We start from the raw sequence: 14,881 nt of genomic DNA, 5'->3' as shown, positions 1-14,881 counted from the left end.
TATAAGAAGCCAAGAGAGCAAAAGTTTCACAGCAACAGTTTGCACCTGGACAGCAAACTGAGCAGGCACCCAGAGCATCACCTGTGCAATAGCCCCCTCCTATTCATGTTCTAGGCCATAAGATACAGGAATGGCCAAGAATAGTTTGTGCATCGACAAAGAATTAAAAACACTGATGGAATAGCAAAAATATTACCTTGTCGGTTGGGCACATTTGGAATTTTGGAAGGGTATCATGGGTGCCCTCACAAAATGGCTGCCATGGGGGGGAACTTCCCCATTCATAAAATGGCTAGTATGGTTGGAATGGCCAGTCATAAATAGGAATGTCACGGGCATCCGGTTGGGGCTCAAGGCTCAGCGATTTCTTGCCAGCTTGGCCAGTCCGCAGACCCCCACACTTGCCCAACTCGGCACACACTGGATTGGGCAAGCTCTGCGGCCCCCAATACTCTGCCAAGCTTCCATTTTGTGGAAATGGTAGCTTGGCTGCAATATTAGCCTGTAATGTTGTGTAAATAGGCCTATTTACATCTGCCATTTGTGCAGGAGGGCCCTTTATGGAAAAGTCTGCTGCCATTTCCTGCAAAATGGTGGCTTGGTGGAGGAGTAGGACACTGTACGCTGCTTGCTAAGTGGCTGAAAACCACCCTGCAGCTCGCCAAGTGAGGCGAGCAGGGGCGGGCAGCCGATGAGGGTCCAGCGGGCGGTGTGGGAGGCAGGCTGAGGTGAGTTCGCTCATCCCTAGCTACAAAACACTCATTTCACAGAATGCGAACTAAAAGAAAAGTAACTTGCCCAAGAACCTAAGTACAAGGCAGAGATGATCTCTGCTCCAAAACACACAATCACTCTTTTGAACCCAAATAAAGATGGCACTGGAAGTCAGCACTTTGCAACATGCCAGCCTTCCAGGTTTTTTTTTTTTAAAAAATATTATTTTAAGGAATCTTAAGAAATAAAATAAATATCAGAAGAAGCAGAGAGCCTGGAATGCACCAAGAGATGCCCATGACCACATTGGTGCCCACGGGCTCCACGTTAGGGATCCCAGAAGTAAGGACATCAGCTGCAATATCAAGTAACGTTCCACTGTGTGATGCACTTACATGCAATTCTCAAGCAAAAAGTATTGCATCAATAAAGGTGGGTGGATTTTTTTTTAATGCAATGCACAAATGATCACTGGAACCCACTGCTGCAGGACAATAGCCAAGAGTTTCATTGGTCTCAGCAAAAGAAGAAACAACTTCATGGACATTTTCAAAGTAGTGAAGGACTTGCATGCAACAACCTTACTGCATGTTTCTCTTGAATGAATGTGAATGTAAACAGACAGGATAATAACTTCAGCACTAACATTGCACAGAGTTGCAACCAACTGTGGATCTGTATGGGAATGTATGAATGTGCATCTAGTATATTCCAGTATTTTGACCTGCCCTCCCCGAGGCCCCTTCCCCGAGGCCTGCCTCTCGATGTTTTCTAAGAGAAATATTGTGGTGTGGCTGGGAACCAAGGAAAGCCCAAGTGATTTTTTTGGGTTGAAAAATAGATTCCTGAATGAGCTGGGTCATCTTGTTCTAGCGATGCCTGGAAAAAAAATCACAAAAGCCATCTTGCAGGAAGCTTGCCAAGTCACCCTTCATTTATACCCCCAAAATAAAGAGAAGGAGTTTGGGCAACTTAGGAAATGATCCCACTCTCCATTGACAGAACCGGTGTGGTTTGAGGCCCATTTCACACATAACGCAGGTTTGTCACTGCCAACCCCAGCTCCCTTGCTGAGCGCTTCTGCAAGACAGACATAGCCAAGTCTGGCATCACAGGACGGCATGGCCGGGCATGTGCCGACGGACCTGGGGCTCAGAAGGTATCACCAACCCTACTCACCCCACCATCAGGGCTCCTGCTGGCACTGCAGCATCCAACTGCCGCCAACAGTAACTCACCCCTTCCCCTAGGGTGGCCAGGCTCTACTTTATAGAAGACAGTCCTCTATTTGAACACATCCTCTGTCTGAAGGCCAGTCTGGTCTGAATTCGGTACACAAATAAAATGCCTAAGACGGGAGATCAGGGAGGAGCTGTGAAGTCAGTAGAGGCTGGTGGCTCCAATGTCAGTGGGGCGGTGATCCGTTCTGGGTTTCAGTCAGAACCAGTCAGAATTCTGCTTGTTGGTCTATGACTGTAATAAACTGATTTGATTTGATTTTGAGTCAGAACTCTAAAGGAGCTACTCAAGGAGTGAAGCACCAAGCCTCCATTGCTTGGACAGCTTGCAAAACACCTTGGATCACTCCGTTAGAGTGCTGACTGGTTCTGACTGAATCTCAGAGTGGATTCACTGCTCCACTGACATTGGAGTCACCAGCCACCACTGCTTGAAGTTGCCTATCAACAGCTAGCACCTGGACAGGGGAGAGAGCAAGCTTAGAGGTCAGCTGGTCACAGTCTCTAGTATGGAGAGATGCATTTCTATTTAAATTATAGTCATTCTAAGTGTGCATCTATACATATAAATGAGCCCATGCACACCTGTCCCCTTTATTGGTGATGCATTTCCTCTTTTGTCTCTGTGCATAAGTGGGCACCGTATCCAGCAGACACATTCACCTGACTGCAGCTTGGAGCGGAGTAGTGAATCAGCTATTTCCCATATCCCATCCAAAAGCACCATTGCTGCTGCCCTCCAGGTAAACACGTCCAGGGGCAGTGGGTGAGTGACATGGTGGTGGCAGAAAGCAGCAACACCAGATGGGGACCCCGCTGAGGGAAGTCACTCGCCCCCACTCGCCGTGGATATCTTTACCCAGCAGATGGTGGCACTTTTGGGTAGGAAGGATACAAGCTCATACTCAAGGGCCAGTATGGTGTAGTGGTTAGAGTGCTGGACGGGGATTCGGGAGATCTGGGTTCTAGTCCCCACTGGACCATGAAGCTCACTGGGCGACTTTGGGTCCATCACTGACTCTCAGTCTAATCTACCCCACAGGGTTGTTGTGAGTCTAAAGTGGAGAGGAGGAGGACTATGTTAGCCAGCTTGGGTTCCTTGCAAAAGGGAAAAAGGTGGGATATTAATGTAATTAATAAATAAATAAATAAATAAATAAATAGTCAGCCATTATCTCTTGCAGGCAGACACCATCGTACTGTGCTTAGAATACAATGCCTGATTTCAGCATCAGGTATTACATTTTGTGGTAGGGTGGCCTGGTGTCCTACTTTACAGTAGAGGAGGGTCTGCTATTTCAGAGGCTGTCAGAGGACAGTCCTCTCTTTGAAGCTGTCCTCTGTTTGAAGGGCTGCCCATTCCAAGTCCCGTTTAAAGAGAAAGAACCCTAAGAAAGGAGAGCAGGAAGGACCTCTATTGCCCTGCCAAGAACCATGAATTCACCAGGCCTGTCAGTGTGACAGCACTAAAGCCACACATTAAAGAAACAACAGCAGCCACCACCAGGTTTATGGCTTCATGCAAATCAGCTACAAATATGCAAATTGCCTCATTAGTGATTTGCATAAAACATTCCTGCAAGAGGAATGGAATACATCAAATCTCTCTCTCTCTCCCCCTTTTTCCTCCCTAAAGATGACTAGACTAAACAAGGAGCGTTTTTACTGCACAGGAGATAAATCATAGGAGAACAACTGGGTCTAGGAGCTCTCGCGCTGGGTTGCTCTTTTCCCCACCACTAATAACAATAAATCTATGAGCATCTGCTCATGTATAGCTTTCATTGGGACGGGATACAGCAGCTCATCTTCTAAATGAAGTAGGTTTCAGAGGCAGCAGCGACATCCATGGGTCTTGGACGTGGGAAGCCAAGGGTCTGACCCCCAATTGGTGATGAAGATAACTGGTGGGTGAATGGGTGGGGATGATCATTCAGCCCCCCCGCCCCTCTCCCTATAGAGGAATGAGGCTGGAAAAGCAACCTATCCCTCTGTTGGGCCCAGTGTAAACTGCATAGTGCTGTGCCAAAAATTTCTCCCGTATTTTTTAGACCATTCTCATTCAAGTTGATAGAAGAGACATTGCTTTTGAAAAGAAATTCAAAGGAGAAGAAATTTCGGAGAAATTCTCCTGGGTTGGGTTTGGGTTTCTGGGGCTTACCTTACTTAGGAGATGGCCGAGGAGTGAGCACCAATGTCCTGTCTTTCACTGTACAATCATCTCTCCCGCAGCCTGTGGCCTCCTCAGCTCCCTACACTTCAACTGAAGCCCCATGGATTGCATCATGAGCTAATTCCTCCCTAGGGCTTTTGCAGATCAGGATGCGCGGGCCGCCTGGGAGGCTGGCTGTGATTAGGTAAGCTCAAAAACACCACCAAAAGAAATTCAGCATAAATTATAGACTGTCCTGAGAACGAGGCAGAAAAATGGAAGCTCCTTTCTTGGGGGAAGAGAACTTTCTGGAAATTAGAGAACAGATTTTGGCAAAGCACTAACTTTACCTCACCCCTGGAGCTTGACACAACACTTCCCCACCCACTCACACCTGCATTGTGGTGGATGCAAAATGGGGCCAAGCCTGCCAATGCAGTTTATGCTGTTGCAGAACAAAAACCCCCAAACCCTTACCCCAAACAAAAGCAGCTGTGTTACAAGCCCTGCTAATGGCTTGTTGAGAATTTCTCCCTCCCCTGGAGGAATTTAGTGAAATTATCTCCCAAATTTCTCTGCCCACAAGTAGGGTGGAGAGTTTTGAGAGGCCATCTGTGCACAGCTCTAAAACTGCATGGGTTGTACAAGGCTTTACGTGGGACTTTTTACCAGTGGAGGCTGGTGCCTCTGATTTTGGTGGGGCAGTAAATCCATTCTGGGTTTCAGTCAGAACCAGTCAGAACTTTAAAGGAGTTATCCAAGGTGCTTTGCAAGCTATCCAAGCAGTGGAGGCTTGGTGCTTCACTCCTTGAGTAGCTCCTTTAGAGTTCTAACTGGTTCTGACTGAAACCTGGAGCATTTCACCATAGGCTAAAGCATGAAAATGCACATTTGGGGGGATTTTGTGCATTCGGGGGGGCTTCGTGCACATTTGCGCACATGTGCATTTGTGGCAATTCAGGAACTAAAAAAAACCCGTGGAACAAAAGGCGCCTGACAATCCAAGAAACACAGACGGTATGGATTTTACACAATCCCTGTATCTCTCCGTAGTGGGGAAAACTGTGAGCAGGTGACCTGTGTTCCTGTCGCTCAGCCTGCTGACCCTAGGGATGTACGGAAGTCGCTTACCTTTGACGAAATTTGCTTTGCGGTTGGAGGAGGCACTCCGTCCCTCCCCCTGAAATTCTGGCTGGGGGAGAGGTGCCCCATCCCTCCCCCTGAAATTCTGGCTGGGGGGGGAGGCGCCCCGTCCCTCCCCCCCGAAATTCTGGCTGGGGGGGGAGGCGCCCCGTCCCTCCCCCCCGAAATTCTGGCTGGGGGGGGAGGCGCCCCGTCCCTCCCCCCCGAAATTCTGGCTGGGGGAGAGGTGCCCCATCCCTCCCCCTGAAATTCTGGCTGGGGGGGGAGGCGCCCCGTCCCTCCCCCCCGAAATTCTGGCTGGGGGAGAGGTGCCCCATCCCTCCCCCCTGAAATTCTGGCCAGGGGGGAGGTGCCCCATCCCTCCCCCCCGAAATTCTGGCTGGGGGAGAGGTGCCCCATCCCTCCCCCTGAAATTCTGGCTGGGGGGGGAGGTGCCCCGTCCCTCCCCCCCGAAATTCTGGCTGGGGGAGAGGTGCCCCATCCCTCCCCCTGAAATTCTGGCCAGGGGGGAGGCGCCCAGTCCCTCCCCCCAAAATTTTGGCTGGGGGAGAGGCGCCCCGTCCCTCCCCCCGAAATTCTGGCCAGGGGGGAGGCGCCCCGTCCCTCCCCCCAAAAAATCTGGCTGGGGGAGAGGCGCCCCGTCCCTCCCCCAGAAATTCTGGCCAGGGGGGAGGTGCCCCGTCCCTCCCTCTGCGAATCCCGGCTGGCCAGGAACACAAATGGCAGTGGCCGTAGCCGACGCCGTTTGCGTCCCTGCAGTCAGCCGTGATAGGCTACGTAAATGTTTACGTAGCCTATCATGGCTAAGTGAAAAAAAACAAACCCGCGCGTACGCAAATGGCGGCGCCCATGGGCGCCACCATTTGCGTACGCACGGGTTTTTTTTTTCCACTCAGCCGTGATAGGCTACGTAAACATTTACGTAGCCTATCATGGTATTTTTTGAAAATCTAGCCATGATAGGCTACGTAAATCTTTACATAGCATATCACTTTTTTTTTTTTACTGGAAATGGTGGCGGCGGCAGCCGGTCAGAAGACCGGCTGCCGCAGCCGCTGCCGCCAAACTGCCGCCAAACCGCCGCCAGAGCTGCTGCCGCCAGGGACATTCGCCAAAGGTAAGTCCCGTCCCGGGGGGGGCGGGGGGGGCAGACTGTTTCGCCACCGATTTCGGGGGGCCGAATGTGCTGGCATTCGGCCTCCCCGAGATTCGTGGTGAAATTCTCTGACATCCCTAGCTGACCCGATACTAAAAGTTGATGGGCATTTTCAAGGCTCTTGGCTCCCCTTTCTTTGGGATCTTTATCTTTAAACCAGGCTCGGACTGGACAGCCCTCCAAATAGAGAATGCCTTTAAATGGAGGACTGTGTAAACACCGAGTCATTGCTGACCCCTAGAGGGACACCTGCTTGCGCTGGCGTTTTCTTGGCAGACTGTAGCGGGGCGGTTTGCCATTGCCTTCCTCATTCGTGACTACCTTTCCCCCAGCAAGCTGGATACTCATTTTACCGACCTTGGAAGGATGGAAGGCTGAGTCAACCTGAGCCAGCTACCCGAGACACGGCTTCCGCTGGGATCGAACTCAGGTCGTGGGGAGAGTTTCGGTTGCAATACTGCCGCCTACCACTCTGTGCCACATGAGGCTCAAATGGAGGACTACCTTCTGTAAAGTAGGGTACATGGCCACCCTATTGGCCACATGCATAAAAATGACTCAAGGCAGGAACCCATGCTGTTTTGGACCACAACTCTCTGGGTTCCTATCCCCTGGACTGAACTGGAAATGTGTGCCATTGCACATTACTCCAGAGAGATTCTTCAAATGAACTGTGTAAGCAGTGGCACATAAGCAAGTGTCCACTCATACATCCCTGGAGAACATCCAGCTTGACTCTGGCATAGCCTTGTGGTGCGCTGACAGCATGGAAAAATATTGCAGATCAGACTCCGGCGCAGGGGAAGGAGCAAATTACCAGAGGAATATATTATGTAAATAATACACGCTGGCCAGAACAACCCCAGAATAAAGAAGGGATTCAGATCAACATTAGCTGAGCTGGTGAAGCCATCGTGCTCTGATATATTGCAGACCAGTGGTGTGATCACAGCTAACCATCTCCTGGGATTCCTTTTAAGATTTGGGGTTAGCCAGAAAGTGATAGGCAGTATATATGAGCCCTCCAGATGATTGTGATGTGTTAGAGGAGCCGCACAAGTCCTTTCAGCTGGGACACCTTGACAGCAAGAGTCTGGGCTTCCAGTTCACACTTTAGCATCAAGAATCAGGAGTGTGGGAATCAAGGAAAGGGAGCTACTGTTTCATATCCCTTGCTTCCTTTAATGATGGGAGGCTCAAGTCAGCCTTTACAAGGCCAGTAGTTCTTTCCAGAGAAAGATGTACGGTCTCTGGATAGAATCTGTTTCTACAAAGGTGGAGGGAAAGTGGACTTCACAGGGCCAGGGATGTGCAAATCAGCAAAACTCAAGCTTGCCGAAGTTCTCTGAATTCCGCCTCAAAGCTCTTTCTGAAGCTTGAGTCCATATCAGATTGCAAGCTTTTTCTTTTCTTTTCGCATGAAAATCTGTGCATATTTTCATGTGTGTTTTTCCAAATGGACATAACATCTTGTAAATGTATGCATTCTTCTCCCATTGATTAAAGCACAGCTGTGCACATTTTTCAAAAGTACACATTTTGTCATGCATATTGTTCCAATGTATGCATGATGCTGAACGCTTTTTGTGGGGTCCATAAATCACACTGCAAGCTCAGGAACATACATACTTTGACTGCAGTTTGTGTCCAAGTCCATGTTCAGCCCGGAAGGCAAACTGGATAAATACTGATCAAAGACAAACTGAAATGAATTTCTTATACCTCCCTACACAGAGGCACAGTGAAAGCAGCAGCAGAGGCACTCAGCATGGGCAGGTGGGCAGGTGGTGGCAATGGGCGCACAATCTGTTGTTCCTCCCAATCTGCTGCCTGCTCACCATAGCTCATGGCAGGGTCAACCCTCTTTAGCAAGCATGCGCATGCATTGATGCTGGAGATGAAGCATCTCCTCTCCTCTCTGAGATCTAGAACAGCCTTCCCCAACCTGGTGCCCTCCAGTTGTTTTGGTCTTCAACTCCCAGCCAACATGGTCAATGTTCAGGAATGCTAGGAGTGGTAGCCCCAAACATCTGGAGGGCACCAGGTTACGGAATGCTGTTCCAGAGACTCTCAAAAGTGAGCTGAACTGAATCCTGAAGAATGGCAAGTCCAACAAGTCAAACCCCTAAAATGTAAGACCTTTCTAAAAAGCAAAAAAGGGACAAAATAGGGACTATGGTTTATCATGGACAGAAAACAGAACATAGGGACAGTTGGGGCATATGTGTTTTGCACATGTGAAGTCCAGTTAATGAGTGTCAGAGCTGAATGGGCAAAGCCTCTTCTTGAAACTCTGGGTTTGTGATCTGTTCTGCGTCCAGAGTGAAAAGTGCTGGAACAGAAGAATCGCTGGTATGATTAAGTGTATGCACCTCCTACGTAAGTATATTTATATGTGCTCATAAAATCAGCTAGATTGTAGATCTTATATTATTGTTTGCTTGCAAATTAGACTGAGTGATACAAGACAGGCTGATTCAACTGTTTGTTTCTTGGAAAGGATCCACAGCCCTCCGGCTTTGAGAAGCTGCAAAATAATTGTGGATGTAATTCCTCCACAAAAACTTGTACTCATCCATAACAGAAACCATGCCACACACACACGCACCCCCCCCCCTTGCTTGTCCATGCATTTTAAAGGATATGTCACAAACTATTCCCGGCACGCGTTTCTCACAACTGACCGTGTTTGCATTCAGGTAGATGTAGCCCAGTCCAAACACCTTGCATGAGAAGCCACTTTTGGAGTCAAGGAATTAAAATAAAACCAACTAAAATCAATAACTCAAATCTGATGGAAGATTTATTCTACACTGCACAGACTGGGCCTTTTCTCATATTTCAATTTCAGTGCACAGGAGTAGCCCCACAAGTCAAATGGGAATATGAAAAGTACCCATGCATCAGACTCATAAATGCTGACAATCTGTTAGGATCTTGGCGTACCTGTGTATAAATCTGTCTTGGTTATCACTGTAGGGGAGCCAGGCTGCCACCCGGAGATTCCACACACCCCTTTCCCCCCTTAACTCTGCTGTGGAATCTGGAGGCTGAGTTGTTCAGACTGCTCCTACCCTTAAAATAATCTGTTTGCATCCTCAACCTATTATGTGCCCCATCTAGAATCCTGCTTGTATAGCAGTGGGGAAGATGACAGGCAGGACTTGGTAGGCAGTGAGAAATGGGCAGTATAATCTGTGGCAACTGAGTCTCCCAAACCAGCAGCAGATGAACAACAAGAAAATCTCTGGGTTGCAATTCGTGATGCTGCTGAATTTCATAATTAGGTGGCTGAGTGGTTGAACCTCAGCCATTCGTAAAGCTCACTTTTGTAGGGAGCCTGGATCGACGTATTTGAAATTCAATATTCAGTTCACAATTGACTGTGAGCTTTAGAACATGCAGTAAAGTAGGGATGTCCATGCTTTGAAAATCTGGCCCTTTGCGGGCCTGATGGATCCCCGCTTGCCTGGTTTGGCTTGCATTCGCAACGCAAGTAGAGCCTCAGGCTTTCCCCAAACTCCAGGAACTTTTTGTAGGTTTTTGTTTCTTTAGTCAATAGAAAGTTGTACAAACCACACATGCAATTTGCACAATTTGCACAGATTACAGATGAGATGTGTTTAATTTGCACAGATTACGGCTGCAATTTGCACAAATTAAGCACATTACGGCCAGAATTAGTGCAAATTATGCAAATTGTGACTGCAATTCATGCAACTTTCTTTTGACAAGAAAAACAAAAAACTAGAAAATCATGAGGTGGCTCAGCTTGATGCAGATTGAGTCGAGCCAGCTCATGGGGAAGCGAGATGAAGTCCAGGGGGCCAAGTTGCTGAAAGCTTGGCGAACTCCACCCCTCCTGATGGATTCCTCCACCATTCCTACAGTAAAGTAGTACACAGATCCTTCCCCTAAATTTTCTGTTGTCCTACCACCCCAACCTCCTCTCCCCAACTTAATTGAAGCAGTTTCCTTAGCTGCTTCCCTCATCCACACTGTTGCCGCCGAAGCTCTGACTTGTGGCTCCATCTTCATACCAGTGATCAGTGATGGTGAGTAAACATCACCTGACACCATCATGCAGGCAGGCCACATGTTGTTGTAAAAACAACAATCAGATAGGGGGCACATAATTTGGTAATGTATGACATCATGCTGCACTACACAATTCCAAAGAACAGCTCCCAAGATGTGCCTTGATATTGCACATGTGCAAAAATGTGCTTATGCAGAACAAGATTTTGCATTAAAGGAGAATTCTTCTTCAAGCTCTCATGCAGAAATTCATTGCTTTCAGAGTAAATTCACATAGGGTAAGTTCATCCATCAGTAGTTGCAATCCCACAGCCTTATGCAACTGCTGGATGTCAGGGTGGAAACTGAGCCCATAGAGCCCCAGAGCAGTTCTGATTCTGAGGAGGAACAGCAATCCGTGGGAGAGGAGCCAGCTCATCCCTCACAGGCACAGCAGCTGGCAGAGATTCCTCCTGCCGGCATTCCTGAGATAGATAGTGATCCTAGCAGTGAGAAAGTGCGGGAACGAGGCTTGCTAGATGCTCGACGCAGATGCAGAGAGCGACGAGCGATGGAGGGCACGGAAAGGAGGCATAGTGCCCGTTTGGCATGCAAGCAGCGGCCGCCTCTCATGGACCCAAGGGAAAGAGGGAGGATCTCTCCCTAGCCCATAAGTTCTGGGTCTTCAAGTGACTCTTTCAAACGGGGATCAACTGCCTATTCGAAGCTTAGGCCACTCTGCTGTTCCTTTCTTTAGTCGCTGGTGATTAGCATCTGAAAGAGTCATTAAGTTGTAAAAGGATTAAAGTTTGAAAAGAAACCTTTCATCTGTGTCTTGAGTTGGCTATTGGAGTCTACTGAAAGAGGCCGCCAGGGCGTTCCTGACACTGTTGTAGGTGTGACCTACAGGTAGGGATGTACGAAAGTGACTTACCTTTCACGGATTATGTTGATGGTGTGTGGGGGGGGGGAGGCGTTCTGTCCCTCCCCCCGGAATCCTGGCCAGGGGGAGAGGCGCTCCGTTCCTCCCCCCGGAATCCTTGAACGGCCAGGCCAGAGCCATCCGCAGCCGGATTTCCGGCCGCGGAGGGCTCTGGGTAAAAACACCCCCCCCCAAAAAAAACGCATACGCAAATGGCGGTGGCTACGGCTGCCGCCATTTGTGTTCCTTCTTTTTACATAGAAGAAATATTTACATAAATATTTATGTAGACTATGATGGTGAAAATCAAGGGGAATGCAAATAGCGTAGCGGGCGCCATTTGTGTCCCCTTTTGATTCCCCGTTTTAGCCTACGTAAAGATTTACGTAGGCTAAAACGGTGAATGAAAAAGGGACGCAAATAGCGCCCACTACGCTATTTACGTTCCCCTTGATTTTCGCCATCATAGTCTATGTAAATATTTACGTAGATTAAGACGGCCAAAAAGACGGAATGCAAATGGCGGCAGCCGTAGCCGCTGCCATTTGCGTACGTTTTTTTTTTTAAAACCCACCCCCAACCATGATAGGCTACGTAAATCTTTACGTAGCCTATCATGTCTTTTTTCCCTTTTTTTTTAAACGTAGCGATGATAGGCTACGTAAATCTTCACGTAGCCTATCACGTCTTTTTTTTCTCTTTTTTTCACAAGCCTGGAAATGGCGGTGGCGGCAGCCAGTCGGAAGACCGGCTGCTGCCGCCGCCTTCGCCGGAGCCACCACCGGAGCTGCCGCCGCCCGGAAGATCCGCCCCAGGTAAGTCTCGTCCCGGGGGGGATCCGCAGGGGGGTGGGGGGTGGCAGGCCGTTCCGCCACAGATTTTGGGGGGCCGATTGCACTGGCATTTGGCCTCACCGAGATCCGTGGCGGAATTCTCTGACATCCCTACCTACAGGAGAGCAATACACCTACAAGAGAAATTGTATCGCAGGAAGCAGAACTTTCCCTGATTTTTCTCTAGCCAATCCAGGTTATAAAATACTTAATGGACGGTCAGGCATTCTTAAGGAATCTAGCCTCAGCCTAGAGGAAGATACAATTCCTCTACAAAAACTTTACAACCCATAAAGGAAGCCAGCACATATGCACATACGTGCACACTCATGCACTCTTCCTCTCTCACATGTCGACATAGGGGGAAGCAGAGATTTATTTATGCAATCAGATCCTTGCAGCAAGATTTAATTTAAAAAAAGAGGGCAGAGGGAAATGTTTATTAATTATATATTTTACAGTTAACGAAACATAATATTTAATTTAAATAATCGCAGGCAGGCATCTGCCATGAGAGTGCGATCCATTCTCGATGACAAATGCTTCTGTGCTTCTCCCCTCTTGGCTTGTTGGATTGATCTGTGTTAGATGACAAATGCACCCTGTGTTTCCCACGCTCTGCAGCCTCACACACGAGGAGATAAAATATGGTCTCCTGCTCGTCCTCTGAGCTATTCCTGCCCTCTGAGCAGAATAATGACCTCATCTAGCCTTTGGGAGAGATGCACAACGGTTGCATTTAATGCTTCTCCAGCATATGTGACCTGAGAGAAATGCTGCATTTGATTGTGCCAGAGATCCATCACATGCTGGAGCTGTGATTTACATTGTCACCTGCTATTCTGACCTCCCCACTCCACCCCACCTACAACACCCCATGCAAGTTAATTCCCTTACACGCCCCTTCCCTGCCCATTGGTAGGAACATAGGAAGCTGCCTAATACTGGGTCAGACCCTTGGTCCATCTAGCCCAACATTGCCCACGCTGACTGGCAGCAGCTCTTCGGGGTTTCAGGCAGGATTCTTTCCCAGCCCCCATACCTGGAAATGCCATGGATCTCAAACCTGAGGCCTTCTGCATGCAAAGCAGGGGCTCTACCACTGAGCTATGGCCTATCCCCAAGGGAAATCCAGATAATGATAGTCCTGCTGTAGACCCATCGAAACGGAGGCACAGAAGTAGTGAGAACTATCAGGGGGCCAATGGATCCAGTTCAAAGCTGTCACATGCAAGCTTTCAAACAACATAGGCTCTTTATTCAGACAAAATGATGTGTGTGTGTGTGTAGCTTGAAGGACTGAGCAGATTTCTACATGCTGACTTTGGTTTAGACAAAGATCAGGAATGGCTGCTTAATGAGATCCCCACCCCCCACCCCCAGCCAGAGGTAGGAAGACCTTGCTGTTTCTCAGGTTACAGGACTGCTGGAGTAAAGCTATTTGGCTTTTAGGCTAAATAATATGCAAAGGGCAAAGGAACAAAATGTCGCTCCACCCCACCCCAAGGGCTTTTGATTAGGGCTGTATTCAAATGGTGACGCATGGCCAGTACTATTCAGATTAAAATGTCAGTTGAGTCACGTATTAGCTAGTGTGGCCTCACCTAGCACATTGAAGGTGGCTGAATGTTGAGATCTCAAAATGAGGCTCCATACATCCTCCAGTCATGTTGGGCTTGGGTGGTTTTGCTGACTTCCTTCTTCTGCAAAATCCCCAACTGGATGTACAAACATTACATTTTCCATCAGTGCTGGTTCTAGGTTTTCGAAGATCCTTGGGCAAGATGCCCTCAATGGGCCCCTCTCACTCACTGAGACCATCTGCTCCCAAGTATTGTTGTCAGCTGCTGCTGCTCCCCTTCCTCATTATTGCTACCATTAGCTTCCTTCTGAGGCAGAAAGGCAATGAGCAATCTGCTCCTCCGCCTTCTTATCACCACCATCATCTGGGCTGGAGCAAGGGGCAGGTAAACAACCAGGTGGCAGGGGCTCTTCTCAGTGGGCCCCTTGCTAGGTTGTGAGCCCTTGGCAGGTGCCCACCTATACCAACTCTTGACACCAGCACTGTCTTCTGTAAGCAATTCAGAGGTCAGATGACTTTATGCAGGGTCCTTCATTGGATGGGGGGTTCTACACACAGTCAAGCAAAGGTGAGTGGAAGCCTCCTTCAAACCACCTTGCTCAACACGGGGAGGGCGGGACTGGCACGTGCAGGAACATTGGTGGCCAGGCCAACTTGGATGACACCATGCCCCTAACGTATATGTACATTAGAACTGTGCACAAATGGCCTCTCAAAATTTTCCAGCCTATTTGCAGGCGGAGAAATTGGGGGGACAATTTCACTGAATTTCTCCTAGGGGAGGAAAAATTCTCCCACAGTTTCTCACAGACAGGGCTCACTATGGGCAGGGGTTGTAGCACATCTTCTTTCTTTTTTCCTCAGGGTTTTCAGTTTATTGCACTGCTTCTGTAGGTGGCAACATCATCAGCTGTGCTGAAGCTTCCACTTCTTTGAGGCAGAATTTTGAATTTCTTTTGGTGGTCTTTTTGAGCTTACCTAATCACTGCGAGGGGGCTGAGGGGGCTGTGTGTGTTTTCTCTCTCCAGTACACATCTTCCTGTCACTCTGGAGCCTCCCAGGCCACCTGCACTTCCTGAACTGAAAAGGACCATGGGAGGAATTGCCTCCTGAGGGCTTCCTCA

This window comes from Heloderma suspectum, chromosome 11 (genome assembly GCF_057233095.1).
Source record: "Heloderma suspectum isolate Gila_16-S chromosome 11, 16-S_ref, whole genome shotgun sequence".
NCBI lineage: Eukaryota > Metazoa > Chordata > Lepidosauria > Squamata > Helodermatidae > Heloderma > Heloderma suspectum.
Note: the sequence above shows the minus strand (reverse complement) of the source record.